Source organism: Dermacentor albipictus, chromosome 8 (assembly GCF_038994185.2).
Source record: "Dermacentor albipictus isolate Rhodes 1998 colony chromosome 8, USDA_Dalb.pri_finalv2, whole genome shotgun sequence".
Taxonomy (NCBI): Eukaryota; Metazoa; Arthropoda; class Arachnida; order Ixodida; family Ixodidae; genus Dermacentor; species Dermacentor albipictus.
Window position 1 is genome coordinate 38,328,811 of NC_091828.1, and position 18,669 is coordinate 38,347,479.

Below are 18,669 nucleotides of genomic sequence, written 5' to 3' on the forward strand. Positions count from 1 at the left end.
CGAGTTGAGAGCTGCCTTGAGCGCATGCAAGAGCTCTGCCCCGGGCTCTGACAGAATCATCTATGAAATGATCAAAAACTTACATAAAGACACCCAACTTACACTACTCACACTTTTCAACACCATCTGGGATGCAGGGTACCTTCCAACCGCGTGGAAGGAAGCCATTGTAGTCCCTGTTTTGAAACAAGGCAAAGACCCTTCCTCAGTGGCAAGTTACCGCCCGATAGACCTCACAAGTTGCCTTTGTAAGGTGTTCGAAAAAATGATAAATCGGCGACTCATCTTTTTCCTTGAACAGAGCAAAATTCTTGATCCTTATCAGTGCGGCTTCCGAGAAGGACGCTCCACAACTGACCACCTTGTGCGTGTAGAAGCAAATATCCGGGACGCATTTGTACACAAACAATCCTTCTTATCCATATTCCTCGATATGGAGAAGGCGTACGATACGACGTGGCGTTACGGAATCTTAAGAGACTTGTCAGAAATGGGCATCCACGGTAATATGTTTAATATAATAAAAAGCTATCTGTCAAATCGTACCTTCCGGGTAAAAGTCGGCAATGCACTCTCACGTCCTTTTACGCAAGAAACGGGTGTACCCCAAGGAGGCGTGCTCAGCTGCACGCTATTTATCGTGAAAATGAATACGCTTCGTGCTTCACTACCACCCGCCATCTTTTACTCTGTCTACGTGGACGACATTCAAATAGCTTTCAAATCTTGTAACCTCGCAGTCTGCGAGAGACAGGTACAGCATGGCCTGAACAAAGTGTCAATGTGGGCAGACAAGAATGGGTTTAAGATCAATCCTAACAAAAGCTCTTGTGTTCTTTTTACAAGAAAGAGAGGATTTATCCCAGATCCTTGCATAGAACTGCGTGGACAACAGATACCTGTAAACAAAGAACACAAATTTCTAGGTGTCATACTTGACTACAGACTCACCTTCGTCCCCCACATTAAACATCTCAAAGAAAAGTGTCTAAAAACAATGAACATAATCAAACTTCTATCCCAGACTACGTGGGGTAGTGACAGGAAGTGCTTAATGAATATCTATAAAAGCCTCATTCGATCACGACTAGACTATGGTGCCGTGATCTATCATTCTGCAGCCCCGAGCGCGCTAAAGATGCTAGATCCGGTGCACCATCTAGGAATCCGACTGGCCACAGGCGCTTTCAGAACGAGTCCCATACAAAGTTTATATGTAGAATCAAATGAGTGGTCACTAAATCTGCAGAGAACATACATTAGCCATACATATTTTCTGAAAGTCCACTCAAACCCCCAACATCCCTGTTATAATACCATCAATGACATGACATATGCTACACTCTTTCGCAATCGTCCGTCTGTAAGACAGCCTTTCTCGCTGCGTGTGAGGGAGCTTAGCGAAGAAATGCACGTTCCACTCCTCGAGCTCCGCCTAATGCATCCAGCCAAGCTGCTACCTCCTTGGGAGTGGCAGCTCATACAATGTGATATATCTTTCGTGGAAGTCACAAAGCATGCTCCAGAGATTGAAATCAAGATGCATTTCCGGGAACTCCAACACAAATACTCCTGCACGGAGTTCTACACAGACGCATCGAAGTCACGCGACGGGGTGTCCTATGCAGCTGTCGGTCCATCCTTCTCGAAATCCGACGTACTGCATCCGGAAACTAGTATCTTTACGGCTGAGGCCTACGCACTGCTGTCGGCCGTAAAGCATATAAATAAATCAAAACTCCAGAAATCAGTTATATATACGGACTCGCTCAGTGTTGTGAAGGCCTTGATGTCTTTCTGCAATCACAAAAATCCAGTATTTAATGAACTCTACTCCGCACTGTGCAAATCATATATGTCTAACCAACATGTGATCATATGCTGGGTGCCTGGACATAGGGGCATCGAGGGAAACGTTCTAGCCGACCAGATGACCACATCAATCTCATTGCATGCAGCTAATCCTACTTCTTTGGTCCCTGTCACAGACCTGAAGCCTTTTCTAAGAAGGAAACTACGAAGCCACTGGCAACAAATGTGGGACGAAGAAATAAATAATAAACTGCATGTAATAAAGCCACAATTAGGTTTCTGGCCTCCTGTAACAAAATCCCGCCGGACAGATGTCCTATTCTGTCGTCTAAGAATAGGACACACTTTTGGCCCACATAACTTTTACTCACGGGAAACGAGCCTCCAACCTGCGGTAGATGCGGGGCGAGGCTGACCGTCCTCCACGTCCTGCTGGAGTGTCGGGAAGTCGAATATGAAAGAAAGAAACATTTTCCCTTAGCATACCGACAGCACATCCCCCTTCATCCTGTTATGTTACTTGGTCCAGAACCACTCTTTGACACCAATGCCGTCCTAGGCTTTTTGAAAGATGTTGTATTGCATGTTATTAACCCCACACATTCGTAGCGCTTCCTCTCTTCAGAGGATGCCGCTGTGATCATTATTTTGAATAGCACATGCCTCTAGGCCCTTGTGGTTCAAGGGCTCAGGTGAGGCAGCAGTGCTCCAAGTAATTTTACCATCTTATATATTTTAGATTTTGCATCATTATTCTACGATGGATTTTAGTGTTTAGAGTATTCGTCATTAGTCATCGCCATAATTTTATAGCACGTAGATTTTACGCACTTTACAGCGACAATTTTTTAGGCCACTTTACAGCCAAGTCACATCTCCATAATACATCGTCAACATCACCACTTGTCATGGCGCTCTTTGGCCAAACCTGGCCCTTGCGCCATTAAACACCACATATCATCATCATCATCACTTCGTCACCTAAAAAATAAAAGAACCCTCTGAACAGCAAAAAAATGTGGCTCCTGACTCAGTTTGCAGATTTTAGATTGAACAAAGTGTATAACAAAGTGGAGGCCAACATTAAACTATTTCTTAGAAAATATTATCATAGCTAACTAGCAAGCATAATGTCTTCTTGTAGGCACACCTCGGTCGTGCTTGTTGAACTGTATGTCTACATGTCTGCAAAGTGCTTGGACTGCACCAAAAGCAAACGGGTTCCTCGGTGGCACGAGCAGCGACAGCCGATTTTCCTTTTACTTTGTCCCTAGACAGATCTGAAAGGAAGTTTGCAAAAAAGGCTCGCAATGCAGACAGACAATGCAAGGCAGGTAAAACGAAAGCGTAATTATTTTCCCTTCCTATACCGACTGCACGCCTCCCCCTTTGGAAAATATAAATAAAGTTTTTGCCAGAAGCAGCGGACTTCGGCCATTCCTTCGGCTAGGAACAGGCTTACTGTGACCGCAGGATGGTCCCACACTGAAGGCCGTCTGATCTTTGCTGACCTGCCTTTTCCTCGCATGAAGAAAATATGTCCACTCACACCATGGAACTGCACAAGAAGGCAGTGGTTAGAAGGTTTCTTGGTTGAGGTGACGTCTTTGTGGAATCGTATAATTATGAAGGAAATCATGGTAAGAGTGTTGAAGAATGAAATATTTATTACGTGATTTCCCTGACAAACTTTTCACGAAGAATGTTACCCAGATTTATTCGTGAGACATTAGCAAGGTATTTTCTCTCCTGCACATTTGTGCTACCAGTACAGTAAGCCTGGGGGCCACTGTTTAACGAATGGTGTGGCAAAATGGTGGGGCAACTTGTTCCGTGTTGCAGACATATCCCTTGCGATGCGACACCACTCCAGCCCAACCGACCACCCAGCCGCGTACGTGCATCAATTACACATTATCAAAGAATGTGATTGCAGCTGCAAGTCAAATAATGACCACCGATCAAGAAAATAAATCAGTGAGCGTACTTTTCCTCACGAGGACCAGCCATCAAGACAATAAATGAGTTCGCACCTTTGTTCAAAGTTATGTGTCACCTCCGTGTCGTGTGCTAAAGAGCTTCGCTAGTCAACCACCTTCCTATAGTGGGATGGCTCATTATTTTTTTCCGAAAAAATTACGGCATGTTCGTCTTCCAAAATACATTTACAGGCGCCATGACTCTCAAATTACATGTTGAGCACAAAACCTTGTAGCTCTATTATGGTGCGACCGCGCAATGGTTAGGACGTGTGACTCTAAAATGTACACTGCTCGTAAAAATGCATAAAGTCAAGGACAATGCAGTGGTGGATAAGTTTTCTTTTTTTTCGGTGGCAATGGTGGAGCTGATGTGTTCGCTAAGCGTTTCACTACGACAAAAATTGTTGCCTGTTCGATGACAACAAGGGCACTTGTCAGCGTAACAGAATCCATAGATGGCATGGTCAAGACAAACTGTTTTTGCGGAAACAACAAAAGAAAAAAATATCGCAATAATCCTAAATCCTAATTCGCGTTGAGGTTGTGCGACGCGTTTGAATCTCAGGTGTGATGGTGAGTTACAAAATTTTATTTTTCTTCCCCTTTGGTGATTCTGAAGGTGGGAACGACGATGCGCTGTAACGACTGCAAGAATACGTCGATGACCACAGCCCCCGTCGGAAAACTGGGCACCATGAAACTGACCATTGCATGTTTAACAGCGAATTTTCATAGTGCACGTAGCCTATGCAACGAGTTAGATCTTGACTTGATAATCTTATTTAGACTGAGGGCCGAGGATATCAAGGTGCACCATGCATATCTCGATGGGTAGACTTCTCACTGGCGTTGTCGTTGTGTGATGTGCTGCAGTGGGCTTCGCTGCATTGCCATAGTGGTTTCAATAGGGTTTTAATTGCCAGGACCATTAGTGTACTCCTTTAAGGCTGTCCATATAACAAATAAGATTATTGATCGATATTGCGAAATAGTTTTACTAAAGCAAGCTGAGTGGGACTGTTATTTCTATGAGTTCACACATACCAGCTGGAATCCGCCAACGCAGCTTCCTTTTCCTTGTTTATTTTTTTATTCTTGCTTTCCTCTACTGTGCAGGAATTACATCACATTATTCGCATCGTAACAGTGGCACGCGCTGACACCTGCACGTCCCAGTAGTAATCCCAAGCCATGGCATGCTTCACAACAGCCAGCCGCTGCATTTACCGAGAGCTCGTCATACACGCACCTGGGCAAAAAAAAAATTAAACACATTTCTCGGCACGCACCTGCACTAAAAGTTTAACGCAGACAAGCAGACAACCGGCACCGGTTTCACAGGTGCACGGTGATTACACAATTACGTGATATTAGCAGCAATGCAGGAATAAATTCGATATAATGCGTACCTTTGCAAAACATGAATGTCATGTTTACAAAAGAGTTGACATCCACTCCCCCCTTCCCACTACCCAGTAAAAGACATTGCCTAGACTTTCCTGCGTACGATTGAGCATCTAAACAGTGAAATCTTCATGCTTTTCTCTCCGTTGTTGAATTCTGTTTTCTATAATTCTGCCTGCTTCGTCGAAATTTTCGTTGGCATTATTGCACATCCGATACACACTCTAAGAAATCGCACGCCCAATATCACGCTAAATTGCAAGTTTAACTGTGGCGCGCATGTAAATGCGGCGCGGATGATGTTTCAAGCACCACGTGATAGAAAATAATCGTGACACTCCTTCATGCAAGCGCGAGGACAAGACTGCGGTCCATGATTCGGTCCTGTGCGAACGTGAGGGAGCCATACACGCGTGAGAAACGAAAATCACACGCTTAACACCCGGCGGAGTGCTCGCGCAGGAGATTTCCTTCACGCATATAAATTTCCAAATAGGGAATCCGGTATCTATCACGTGATCTGCGCCGAGCGTGTGAGAACAACGCTCTGCGCCTTCTCACTGCCCTGCTGGGAATACGAAACATTTTTGGGCAGGCTGAAGCAGACCGTGGTGTTTGAATGTTGCGCTCGACCATTTTTGGTGTTTCTTTACGCGCGGACTGTCGTGATCGACGTTCTTTCATTGCAGCACAGAGCCTCTGGTCTAATTGCCGAAGTTGGCGTCCACCGCCACGTTCACTTCTACCGACATTCATGGTGTACAACTCGGGTGGTGCATGCATACATTGTGTGCTGTACCGAGTATATGAGAAGTTACGAGAGAGAATCCACCGTGGCTAAGGGCTCCAGAGCAGCACTTCTCTATTGATAATGGACATGTTGCGGTTCCTCGCCTGCCATTCATGGATGATTGAAATATATAGGTAAGAACATTAGTTATATCCTTCTATTAAATGGCGGCCAACTGCCTCTTTCTGACATAATTTCCGGTATGTGCTTGTACGATGTGTTATGCAAAATTTGTCGTAATTGTGCATTTATTGGAAAGCGAGAACCTTTTACGCGAGCAGTTGCCTTGACCTAAATAGAGAGTAGTCAGCTTCGTGCCTTTTTATCAAGTTTGAACGCCGGAATGTTGAATTCATCTGAATTGTTCAGTTTTTGTGCTGAAGTACGAAATTCCAAGAATTTCGTTTGTTTTTATTTCATATCCGCCAGCTCCCAGTTCTCTCTGTGCCCACTGCCATTTCGCTTCGGGCAAGGCCGGCCAGCTGGGATTTGCCACTGTGCATTTTGCACTATGCTTCTTCTCATGATTTAGAACGCTGTTAGTGGCGCCTCGATGTGGTATATGCCGTGTACGCCACGTAGTTGTAGCGTATGTCGCTCATAGTATACAGCTACCTATAAAGTGAAAATTCATAATCTTGTCAGCTATTTGTCGACTGACAAAAACCTGCGTCTCACAGGCGTCATTTGCGAAGTTGCAGCCACACCTGCTACTTTTTTGCAACCTCAATTGCACTCTGAAATAAGAAATCTATCTAGTGCAGCTCCGCATATTTTACACTTCGGCCTTTAAAGCGTGGAAGTGTGACTATGCTCAATGAACATGAATGTACTCTGCCCGTTGCAGCTCTTGATTTCCAGCTGCAAACCCATCTGTGCCCGCAGTGATAGTTCACATTTGATAAGTTCACGTAGAATGTCATTTCTGTCAAAATGTCTATCTCCATTGGGTTGGGAATAAAGCGTAACTACGTTTTTCTAGCTAATTTTCATCAGGTATCAAAAAGTTGTGTTGCAGGCGTTGCCAGTTGCATTCAAAGTTTTCATCTTTATTCTTATGGAGAGCATGGTGAAATAGAAATCAATTACAGCTATCTGACTCACATAAATGCGTTTGGCAGATTGCTGCCTTGTCTTTCAGGGTACATATGAAAGCAAGCTAAGGCTCTGAAGTAGGATTCATGAAAATGAACAAACAATTGAAAATGTTCCTTCTGATCTTGTCAAAAGTACTGAAACCTTCTGATCCTTCATGTGTGGCTTTAGAAGCGTGCCTGTGTGCCAGGTTTCCAATGCCTGCCCTCATTACTGCGGTGAGCTGACCCTCACTTTTATGTCGCCTACTTCTAAAAACTTCCAAACTGGAACATTTTAAGAGCAGTTAGTAGGAGAAATGTCAAAAGTGAAAGTGAAGTGTCGGAAGCAGTGCAAACGCAAGCGGTCTTCGTTACCACATTTGGTGTAGAATAAACATGTTTTCACCTCTAAACGTGTACTTTGGATACTATACTCTATACTTTGGATATTGGGACATATTTTTCTTTTTTTTTCAGACAGCGCTAAGTGACCTTATAAGACATTGCATTGTCTGGGGGGAATCAAGGCTCCTCATCTTCGGCTGTGAGCAGGAAAGCATTGAGATCAATGATCACATATACCTAGCAAATGCACTTGTGATGTGCGTATGCCATTATCGCATGGAATATATAGGATATCCAGCAGTATATGGCCAGTTTTTCTGCAAACAACTATAAAGACAAGAGTGAGCAATGAAATATCATGGGCGCAAGCATGACTAAAAGATTTTTGAATTACGTTGTGCATTTAAATCAAGTTCATATAAGCGTTTACGCTTTCTCGGCTATCTCAGTATGCTTTCACTCTAAGTTTTGTTATTAAAAATCATCGTTTCACTGTATCACATTCCTGAGAATCAATATTAAGAATGAAAGATATAACCCAGAAATAATGTGTGTTATATTTATTCGCCGGCTAGAAAATTAGCCTTTCTTAGAGAAAGCGGCCAGTGAAAAAGTATTTGACTAGGTATTTTGGGCCAACAACCGGAGAAAGAGTGCAATAGCATGGTTAATGCGGGAAATTCTGTCCTGACTTCCCATCATGCACAAGGCTTGCTATCTTCGAACGCGGGCACCGCAAAGCACGATTTAGAGGGCATTCGTCCTTTTGTGCAAGGAGATACCGAGAGGCTTGTGTACGTGTTACATTCCTTGGCGTCATTGAAATGCGCCAGGGCTTAGAATAGCCCCTTTTTAGTGAAAAATTTCAGCGTCATCGGCGGCAGCGTCTTGCGCAATCTCTCTGCAGCACACTCAGCTTCTACTTCCCCGGCATTCTGCCGCTGTCGAAGCGTATTGGTTCGTTACAGTCTGCGCCGGCAAAGCAGAAGTTAAGGAAGAGGATTGCGAAGACCTTGGTGAGCAAAGCTCGCTTCAGAGAAGCGACCGAAACAGTCAAACTTACAAGGGCCGGTGCGTCTTCGTAGTTCAGCGCATGCAGATAAAGGGTGACGGGGGATGGGGCATACCCCTCACCTCATCCGCTTTACCCCTTCGGGCAGCCTCTCTAACGTGGAGATTCGTCACGAAGTAATAACCGCGGAAACAGCGGTCTTTATCACACCTGCTAAGCGTGAGGTGGGGTTCTTGATCGCACCTAGCAGGCGTGATCAGTAAGCGTGGAGTAATATCGCGCTTAGATATAGTCTGTACAAAAACTGCAAGCGTACGCTTAGATAAACGTGGATTTTTTAGAGTGATCATTAGAGTTTTATCCGCATCTGCATAGCCCGAAGTGAAACTCTGTAACTTTCAATACACAAGCAGTGATAATATTAAATAATATTCATAGTCCTTCTCCTATGTGAAGATTGCAGACCAGCGAAGCTGTATTGCTGAATAGCTATAATAGGTTCTATGTGGTGGTTATGCTATATTCGTTGAAAAAAAGCATAAACGATATAACTTAATTGTTTGTTTCGTAATGTATTGTGCTTTTGTTTACTTTGTTTTATTTTATACATATACACTGTCGTTTCGACACGCTTCGTCATAGACTTGCATTTGGGCAACATCAATGATCTGTCCGGATCAATGTTTTTGTCAACTTCATAACTACGTTGTATCGTTTCTCTGCATTACTTCATTTTTTTCTTCTATTTTTAAATTCCTTTATTTTCTTTCTTTGCCTTTTTCTATTTCCTTATTTAACGTTATTTTTTCTTACTCTATACGTATACACTGGCGCGTCGACACGCATCGAGCCCGCATGGTTATGTGACATTGAGCTTGCAGCCGTGACGTACTATCCCCACGATCTTCTCACATGACGATTTGCTTTTCTCAATATCCTGAGAGGGGGGCACACTATTTGCCACATTGTAGTCCTAGACAGCTTCACTATAAAACATCATGGTGGTACATATATCGGCATAATTAAACCATAAGTAATCTTGGTACTTTCTACCGCCCTTAATATAGCTCACCGACCAGAGAAAGCTAGTACCTCATTATAGCGGTTTGATAATTTTGCAGCAATTACTCTGTTTACAGCTATGTGCTTTTAAAGCCATTCGAAACATTACCAGCAAGGAAAATTTCCGAAAATAAACTTCGCCGTACAATCGATCACAAACACAAAGCACATTTATCCGTGCCTTAGACGCGGAGGCATACTATCCTTACGTTTGCTCACCGAAACGGTTGACTGTGTGAAATCTATCGTCCAGTTATTAATAAAAACAGAAGCATCATTCGATTGTTCTCTCCCCTGTGTAGGCACTATAGTGAAGACTTCGAAGGAGGGAGAAATTGTTTATTTGCTTACGTCGGAATCTGGCCGTGTGCGTGGGGCCTTTGAAGTTAGGATTAGTGAGGTCAACGTGCTATAATTAGAGCGCCAATAATTATTAGATCGTCGTCGTCACAAACAAAGCAACGTTATTCCCTCCGGCCTTTGCCCAAAGGCAGAGCTTCCAGCGACCTGAATATACGAAATATACGAACTTATACGAAAGGAACTAAAAAGTAGGAATAGATTATACACATTACATTACTTATTTTTTTCTTGTTCTCCCACTTTTTGTAGACATGCTTGAACATCGCTGATTTTATAGCTGGCTCTGTTGGATAGTATACAGCTCCAGTTGCGAAAATCGCGCGAAGAAGTTGCCAACGTCGAAAGCACCGAAGAACACTGCGTAAATTATTGTTCTGGACTCGAAAGGCTTGTAAGAGGATCAAAGGGATCATAATAAATGCTGCAAATATCCGCGCGTGCCAAGAATACCCTTCATGAATAACTCCGTGTATCAGAGAACTTTAGGGGAGGCGGTACGTGTTCCTGTTTAATTAAATATTTCTGCTCTTTACAGCAGTTTCTAGAACGACAAGTGGTAAAACAAGCAACCCAAAGCGAGCAGTAGCCATACGGTTTTAGAGGCTCTGTGCAACATATTTCATAGAAGGTGCCTAATGTAGCTTGTTTCAAAAGGCATCTTTGTTCGATACATTTCCAATCCCTTTTGCTGCGAGTCGCAGCTGTAGTGTTCTGCTCTTTAGCTTTCTGTTTGGCATCCTGTAGTGTTCTGCTGTTTGACTACCGATTGGCTTTCTCGGCTGCTCTTGCCACGCTGCGATGTGTGTGGGAGGCAAGAAATATCACGTACAAGACATTTCGGTGCAGGCTAAATAACTTAAGACTCAATTAAAAAATTGTTTCACTGAAGTGGATAAGCTATGAATTTTCTCCCGCGGAAATACCGGTCTTCGTTAATTTTTTCATCATAGTGGTTCCTGCAATCCTAACTCTGAGGTTGCTTAATCTGCCTGCCTTAGGTACCAAACTCAGATACCAATTTGTTAGCCGCGCGCCTCGAAGTATGCAGTTCAAATCAGCTCGAGGACTTGGTTATACTAAATAGCTAAAATATAGTGCTGTGCAACGAACTAAGTGCTCCGATAGGCTCATGCCTTTGACTATCCATAAAATGAAGGTAGCGACAAAGACTGGACAATAATGCTCTAATAACTCACGTTTCTTATTAATATGTAGTAAATCATTGCAAAAAGAAAATAATTACGCGCCAATAGCTTCTTCTCTTCCTTGTTACGGTCGTGCTATTTTTATTGTTCATATACTGCTTTGGATGTTTGTTAAATCCCACAGATTGCGGCACGTAATATGTCGGCAGCAGACCTGCGAGTATTTGATTTGTCGTTTGTACAAACATGGACTAAAAACCTTGAGAATATTTATGTGTGCGGAGCGTGTCCCATTCAATGATCAGACGTGCAGCTGCAACAAATCTTCTGCAGGCCGGTGCTACACGAAGCAGGTGACTACTCTATTTTTTTATCCCTTGCCCCTAATGGTTCTAGGGACCTAATAAACAAAATGGTATTCACAATGGTCAGTGTGTAGGAAGCCGCCTTCAGTATTACAAAGAATAGGCAGAAAGCAATTATCGCTTGTTTCATTATTCTTTATTCATCGTTCTGCAAGATGATCGCCAGTAATATATTGATGCTTCTCCGATTCGCAATCATTTCCGAAACGCTGAAAGAAATTTCACGCGAAGAGGAAACTGTGCTGTCAGGGAACTTTTTTGTCCATCTTGTATTGAGCTTCATATTACAGATACAACAAGGCAACGAGAAAAGTCTCACCACGTTCTTCTTGCCTATCTTCCTCGAATAGGTCTGCAGCGAATATAATTGATTTCTGTTCACAAACTTCTGTGATAAAAGTATACATTCTAAGACGTGCACGAATTTATTGAGCAAAGTGCTCAGTAAACGGTGCTCAATAAATAAACAAGAGTTTGGAAACCCTTGTTTCCACAGTAAGCCTGGTGCTCCAATACCGGGTTTCGTCTGGCTCGATGATTTCGCAGACCTATTGAAGGGACTGACAATTGGCGAGAACGTGTTGTAAAACGTTGATGGAAGTGAAATAAGAATGATTTATAGTGATAGATACCAGCACACTGTTGGGATTTAACTAATAAATGTAATTTTAAATTGGCAAACCAAGTCAGAAAAACGAATAAGTGGCGAGGCCTGGCGGTGACATGTTGCTACTTGGAAATGAAGTCAAGAGAGTACTGTATGTAAGTCGACTGGCAATAAGTACAGCATATATATATATATATATATATATATATATATATATATATATATATATATATATATATATACCTGTATGTATGTAACTATATATATATTGCTTAACATTGCAGTTAGAAATTAGTATACACTTGCACTTTATTCTATGCGTATTACGAAGCAAAGGAAGTCCACGCGCACAAGCCGCCCTCGAGTCGTCCCACATGCATGGCGGCGCACATGCTGCTGTTCGCACGCGAGAATAGCACGAGTTTCCCAGTACCCAGAGTTTTACCATTTCCCTGTGATAAAAGAGGCCATCGACCAGTTGCGCCGTAAATAAGTGCGTTTTTTTTTTTTACCTTCGTGACGGCGCCTCTGTCACACTGCACCGAAGCTGAGCTCTCCGCCAGCCGTCGGCAGATTGTCGGCGTCGCAAGAGTGTGACAGAGGCACCGACACGAAGAAAAAAAAACGCTGTCACCGACAGTAGGCAGACCAAAATGGGTGTCGCGTCGGCCCAGTGTGAGTGAGCATTTACCAACAGGCAATCTCCAGGCGCAATCCTTGTGGGAGAATGGTGGTCTATCGTTCTAGTCGGTTTCGTCGCTTCCGCTGCCGCTTTCGTCCATCGAAGCACGGTGTTCGGTTGCTACTTCTTAAAGATCTAAATTCTCAGCACGCTGTAAAGTTTGGAGTCGGGCATGAATTAGATGCTAGCTTGCCCATGACGTCATCCAATGCATCCACTCTGAGAGCGTATCTGTCTCATGCGTCGCACGCTTGCGTCGCACGAACTACGAATTACTTTGTGTAGCCTGGCGCGCGAAGTACAGGACGGGAAACCAATGGCGTTTTCAAACTTTGGAAAGCGTTCTCTTTGTCCCTGTTTCTGTTCCCGCTATTCGGTGCTTCTTTTCAGAAAGCGCCCGTTAGAGGACTTGTTACTTGCGAGTAATTCGGAATGTACCGTTGACAGTACCCCACAAGTCCTGTTTCCAGCTCGGCCGGCCGTCTCGGGCCCTGGCCGACAACATGGCCCAGATAAGTCCCCTGCGAACAGCCAAATCTACAATTAAGGTAATTATAAGTTAATAAGTTAAATAAGTTAATTTTAGTTTGCGTTAAGCGGGCTCCCATCAGCTGTGAGAGCACCTGCTTTAGGTGCCATACGTGCTTTTCCCAGCTGTCAGAAAAAAAAAGCTACATCATAAACATATGGCAAGCCGAACGCCTGCAAGTCTTTTAGGACAATATCCATTCACTTAGAGAAGCTAAACGGCGCGTTCTTCAGCCCGAAACTGAGTGCGACAGGGCGAAAAGTGCCTACAGGTAAGAAAAATGCTGCATAGGGGCTGGCACTTTCTGAAAGGGGAACTTGCCAGTATCCCCGCACGAGATCAATAGTGGAAATGTATTTAGCAGCGCTAACTCTTTTAATTCGTTCATCAATGTTTGGTGTTGGGTACCGCTGATCCCTAGTGATGCATTTAGCTTCCTGTAATCAACACATGGACAAGGGTCCTTGTTAGGGGTCTCTACAAGTATTGGCGGTGACTTATAGTCATTCTCAGCGGGCTCAATTACTCCCAACTCTAACATGCGCTGTATGTCTGCCTCTATAATTTCTCTCTGTCGCGGAGAAACCTTGTAAGGCTTCGAACTTACGGGTTCAGCTGATCTCAGCTCTATTTAGTGCGTTATTAGTATGGTTTTACCTGGCCGATCGTTGAATCTGTCGAGATATTCCCCTAACAGCGTTCTTAGCTTATCTAGCTGCTCGGGTCTACGAGACTGCGAGCTTAACGAATGTTTTAGCACTTCTGCCTGGCTGATTTCAGAGTTGGAAGTCGCCTTACACTAATTAAACTGGGTACTAGTGTCATCCTGCTCCTTGATGGTACAGTTAACGACTCCGCTCCGCTCTAATTACGGCTTCATCAAACTGCAGTGGAATATGCTCCTCTCCTTCCGGCGACTGGGCATTTTCAGAGCATAGTTAATATCTGAATGTTTGTGCAACACTTTAACGGGCCCGTCCCAGTGAACTTCAAGCTTGTTCTTTCTTGAACGTTTGAGGATCATCACCTGGTCTCCGGCGTTAAACGTACGAAGCCTCGCATTCTTGCCGTTATAGAATTAGGCGTTCTTTTGAGATACTCCCATGTTCTTTTCGACTAGTCCTTGGGTTGCACTTAGCCGTTCCTGTAGATTTAGCACGCATTCTACCACTGTTAGACTCCCTCCTCTTTCCTCCCACATCTCTCTTAACATTCTCAGTGGAGAACGGAGTATCCTCCCACATACTATTTACGCTCTTTAGAACCCTGTAGCTTCATGAGGAACCATTCGCAAAGCAAACGAAGTGGCGGGAAGACAATTCTCCCAGTCCTCTTTGTGTTCGTAAAGGGGCACCCTTAAAACTCGCTTAAGCACTGAATGCCACCTCTCTACACTATTTGACTTAGGTTGACAGATTCAGAGACCTGGGTTGGGAAGAAATGGGGATAAAAGTTAATAGAGAATACCTTAGTAACTTGCGATTCGCTGATGATATTGCCTTGCTTAATAACTCAGGGGACCAACTGCAATGCATGCTCACTGACCTCGAGAGGCAGAGCAGAAGAGTCGGTCTAAAAATTAATCCGCAGAAAACTAAAGTAATGTTTAACAGCCTCGGAAGAGAACAGCAATTTACAATAGGCAGCGAGGCACTGCAAGTCATAAGGGAATACATCTACTTAGGGCAGGTAGTGACTGCTGATCCGGATCATGAGACGGAAATAATCTGAAGAATAAGAATGGGCTGGGGTGCGTTTGGCAGGCATTCTCAGATCATGAACAGCAGGTTGCCATTATCCCTCAAGAGAAAAGTGTATAATAGCTGTGTCTTACCAGTACTCACCTACGGGGCAGAAACCTGGAGGCTTACGAAAAGGGTTCTACTCAAATTGAGGACGACGCAACGAGCTATGGAAAGAAGAATGATAGGTGTAACGTTAAGGGATAAGAAAATAGCAGATTGGGTGAGGGAACAAACGCGAGTTAATGACATCTTAGTTGAAATCAAGAAAAAGAAATGGGCATGGGCAGGACATATTGAGGAGGGAAGATAACCGATGGTCAATAAGGTTTACGGACTGGATGCGATCTGGCCGAGGTTAAATTGCGCACATCCACCGGTCTATTATTAGACAGAAAGCTCAGCAGGCTAAACCCGGTCATTGCATCACCGCGGAGAGTGACGTAGTACAACGCACAAGTTGGCCTACGCCTAAATGTTACGCGAAGGAAAGCGGCTGGCATAGGAGATTCTGCGACAACACTCAAGAGCTTTAAGTCTGCATGGAACCCCGGACTAGAGAACGCACGCTGCAACTCTGGTGGCGATCCCCTTCGGTGCGTTCTCAAACTGCAATATGTTAGAAGAAGCGCAAACTTTTATTTTGAAATCAAAAAGATTTGAGTCCGGCGTCTTTTTAGTGGCTCTGGGCACCCGCCGTGCACGCGGTTGCGAGACTTTCTCTCGAAGTGGCTTCCTAGGCTCTCGTTGGACGGCCAAGAGGTGTGCTGTCAGGTTTGAGCTTAGCAGTGTGGTCTTCCCGCACGACCGGAGGCTCGTGGTAGAAGAGACGGAGGGATAGTCACTGCTAGACTTGGTTGTTAAGTCCCGACACTCCGATAGCACGTGATTTATTGTGGCCACCTCGCCACACGAGGTGCATCTGTTTCTAGTGTACATGTCTGGATACATGGCGTACATGAGCCTGGGGTTCTGTACGAATCCATTTGTAATTGTCTGAAGTGTACTCCTAGCGTCCTGTTTAACCTAGCGTGATGGAATGGGTATACGCGTCTTTGTAACTGGTAGTGTGTCGTGATGTCGTGACACCTGCTCATACGATCCTCCCTTGCCCAGACGCTTGCAGTACCCCACGGAGGCTCTTCCTCCGGTGATGCTTGGTGAGTCAGGCCTCGAGCAACACGGTGAGCCACTTCGTTGGGAGTGCTCAATCCAGTGTGTGCCGGGATCCATAACAAATACATTCGGGTATCAAAGGCGGCCTCTCCTTGGTGTATGGGATGTCGCTGGAGTATGTGATACGCCTCTTGCGAGATGCACCCATTTGCACAATTGCGAATTGGCGCTTGCGAGTCGCAAATCACGTATGTAGCTTTGGTTTGTGTGAGGGCCAGTGCTATGGCTGCTTCCTCTGCGGCCTCGGCATGTGCCGTGTTCACAGTGAACCTTCGTGAGGTGGCTGCCTCGGTGGCTAGTGACTGCCGCTACGAAACTCTTCCTGTCTCGATAGCAGGCCGCATCGGTGAAGACCACCTTCTTGTCGTTGGAGTAATTTTTGTTCATGTGTTGTGCCCTGGCTTTACGGCTCCCGGTGTGGTGTTGGGGGTGCATGTTGGGAGGCGATGGGGTACGCATAGTTGCTCACGCATGGTTTTTGGAATCTTTAGTTTGATTCCGTGCTGCGAGTGGTATGTGAGGCCGAGCTTTTCAAGCACGTGTCCACCCGGGTGGGCCTTGGATAGGCACTCGAGTTGGGACACTTATTGCGCCTCCACGAGTTCTTCGAGCGTACTGTGTAAGCCTAGTTCTATGAGTTTGATGGTGCTAACTCCAGGCGCAAGTCCGTACGCACATTTGTACGCCTTGGGTGCGAGGGCGTTGAGCTTGTTTCTTTCCGCAACCGTCCAGTTGTGAAACGCTGCCGGGTACCTTATTTGAGAAATGACGAAGGTATGTATGAGTCGCATGAGGTTGCCTTTGCGCATGCGCACGTGTTTGTTGGTGATGCGTCGAATAAGCTGCATCGTGCTGGTAGCCTTTGCCGTTTTCTTGCGAAGTGCTTCGCGATTGCCACCCTTGTGTTCTATCATCATTGCTAGTACCCAAATCTTGTCTACTATCGGTATGGGTAGGCCATTAGATGCCGGTAATTGGACCTGTTTCTTTTCCGCCGGCGTGTAGCGCTTAGGGGGGTGCCCCCTTCTTACCGGTCTATATAGCAGCAGTTCGGATTTTTTGCCCGAGCAGGGGAGTCCCGTGCCCACGAGGTAGTTTTCCATGCATTGGATGGCCTGTTGTAAACGTTACTCGATCGTTCCGTCGCTGTCCGTTGTCATCCAGATCGTAATATTATGCCCGTATAGCGTGTGCTGCAGTCCTTAGATTTGAAGCAATTGGCCGGGTAACCCCAGCAGGACGAGGTTGAAGAGCATCGGCCAGATCACCGAGCCCTGTGGGATGCCCGAGCTCCCCATGTTGATTTCATCTGACTCTAGTTGTCTCACTCATATGCGAGCGGTTCTTCCCGTGAGGAAGTCTCGGACGTAGTTGTAAGTTCGCAGTCCGAGATTTAGCTTGTCTATTTGTCGCAATATGGCATCGTGGCGAACGTTATCGAAGGCTCTCTTCAGGTCTAGCCCGAGGATGGCTCTCGTCGAGCGCCAATATTGTCTATGATTTGGTGTTTTATTTGCAGAAGGGCATCTTGCGTGGAGAGATGTCTTCGGAACCCAATCATGGTGTGTGGAAAAAATTCGTTGTCCTCAAGGTAATTCGTGTGTCTATTATTTGATCCGCACCGATGGCACCGGCTGTTGGAATCTCAGCGCTGCCACCAGCTGTTGGAACCTCAGTGCTGACACCCGTTGTTGCAACCGGACCGTTGGCGCCCGTTGTTGCAAATGGGTCGCAAGCCCCAAGGGTAGCGTTGGCCTGGCGGCCTGGGGCACACTGGAAGCATCCGAAGGTCCCAGCAAAGCATGAGGCGACTGCTAACAGAACAACTTGTTTATTCTAGCATCGCAAACAGCGGGCGGTCAGGTCGACCGAAGTAGAGAGACGGGAGAGCACGTTACTCAACAGAAGAAATCGGAGCCTCTCTCCTGGCGTCCGGGGGCAGCTGCTCTTATACTCTTGGCGTCGCGGGCAAGAAGGAAGGTCACGGGACGACACCACGTGACAGCGGCCACGGACAGACTGAAAGACACGTTGGGACAAGGAGGTGACGCATCAGCCGGGCCGGCGCCGGTCAGACCTCCTCGCTTCACACTGGGGGAGCTCCTCTCCCCGGCTGCCGCGCTTTGACAAGCGTGGGCACACACACACACACGCACACACAAAGACACGTGGCACTGAACATGCCGGGACGCGTTCGGCGGGGATGCGTCGCGGCCGCTCCGAACGGGCCAAAATGTCCGCCGCTTTGAACGAAGCCCCGGCGTCTGTTGCTGCATCCGCGCCGGCTACACCGCGCGTCGTAGGCGAAACGTAACAGACCGCCCCGCCGGGGGAAGGAGATCCCGATGGTCAGGGGACTGCATCCGCTGTCCGGAGGGATGTCGCTCGATGATGCTCATAACCGAAGTGGGTCGTCCCTCGGCGTTTCTTGAGCGCAGCGCACCGAGAAGGCCTCGTTCTCACGTTCAGGTTCACACAGGACACTGCAAAGTGACTTCGGGAGAGTTCTCATTTTTCTCTCGTTCCCAGCAAGCGTTAGATATACGCCGAGACTCAGCCGCTCAGTCAGCAAGCACG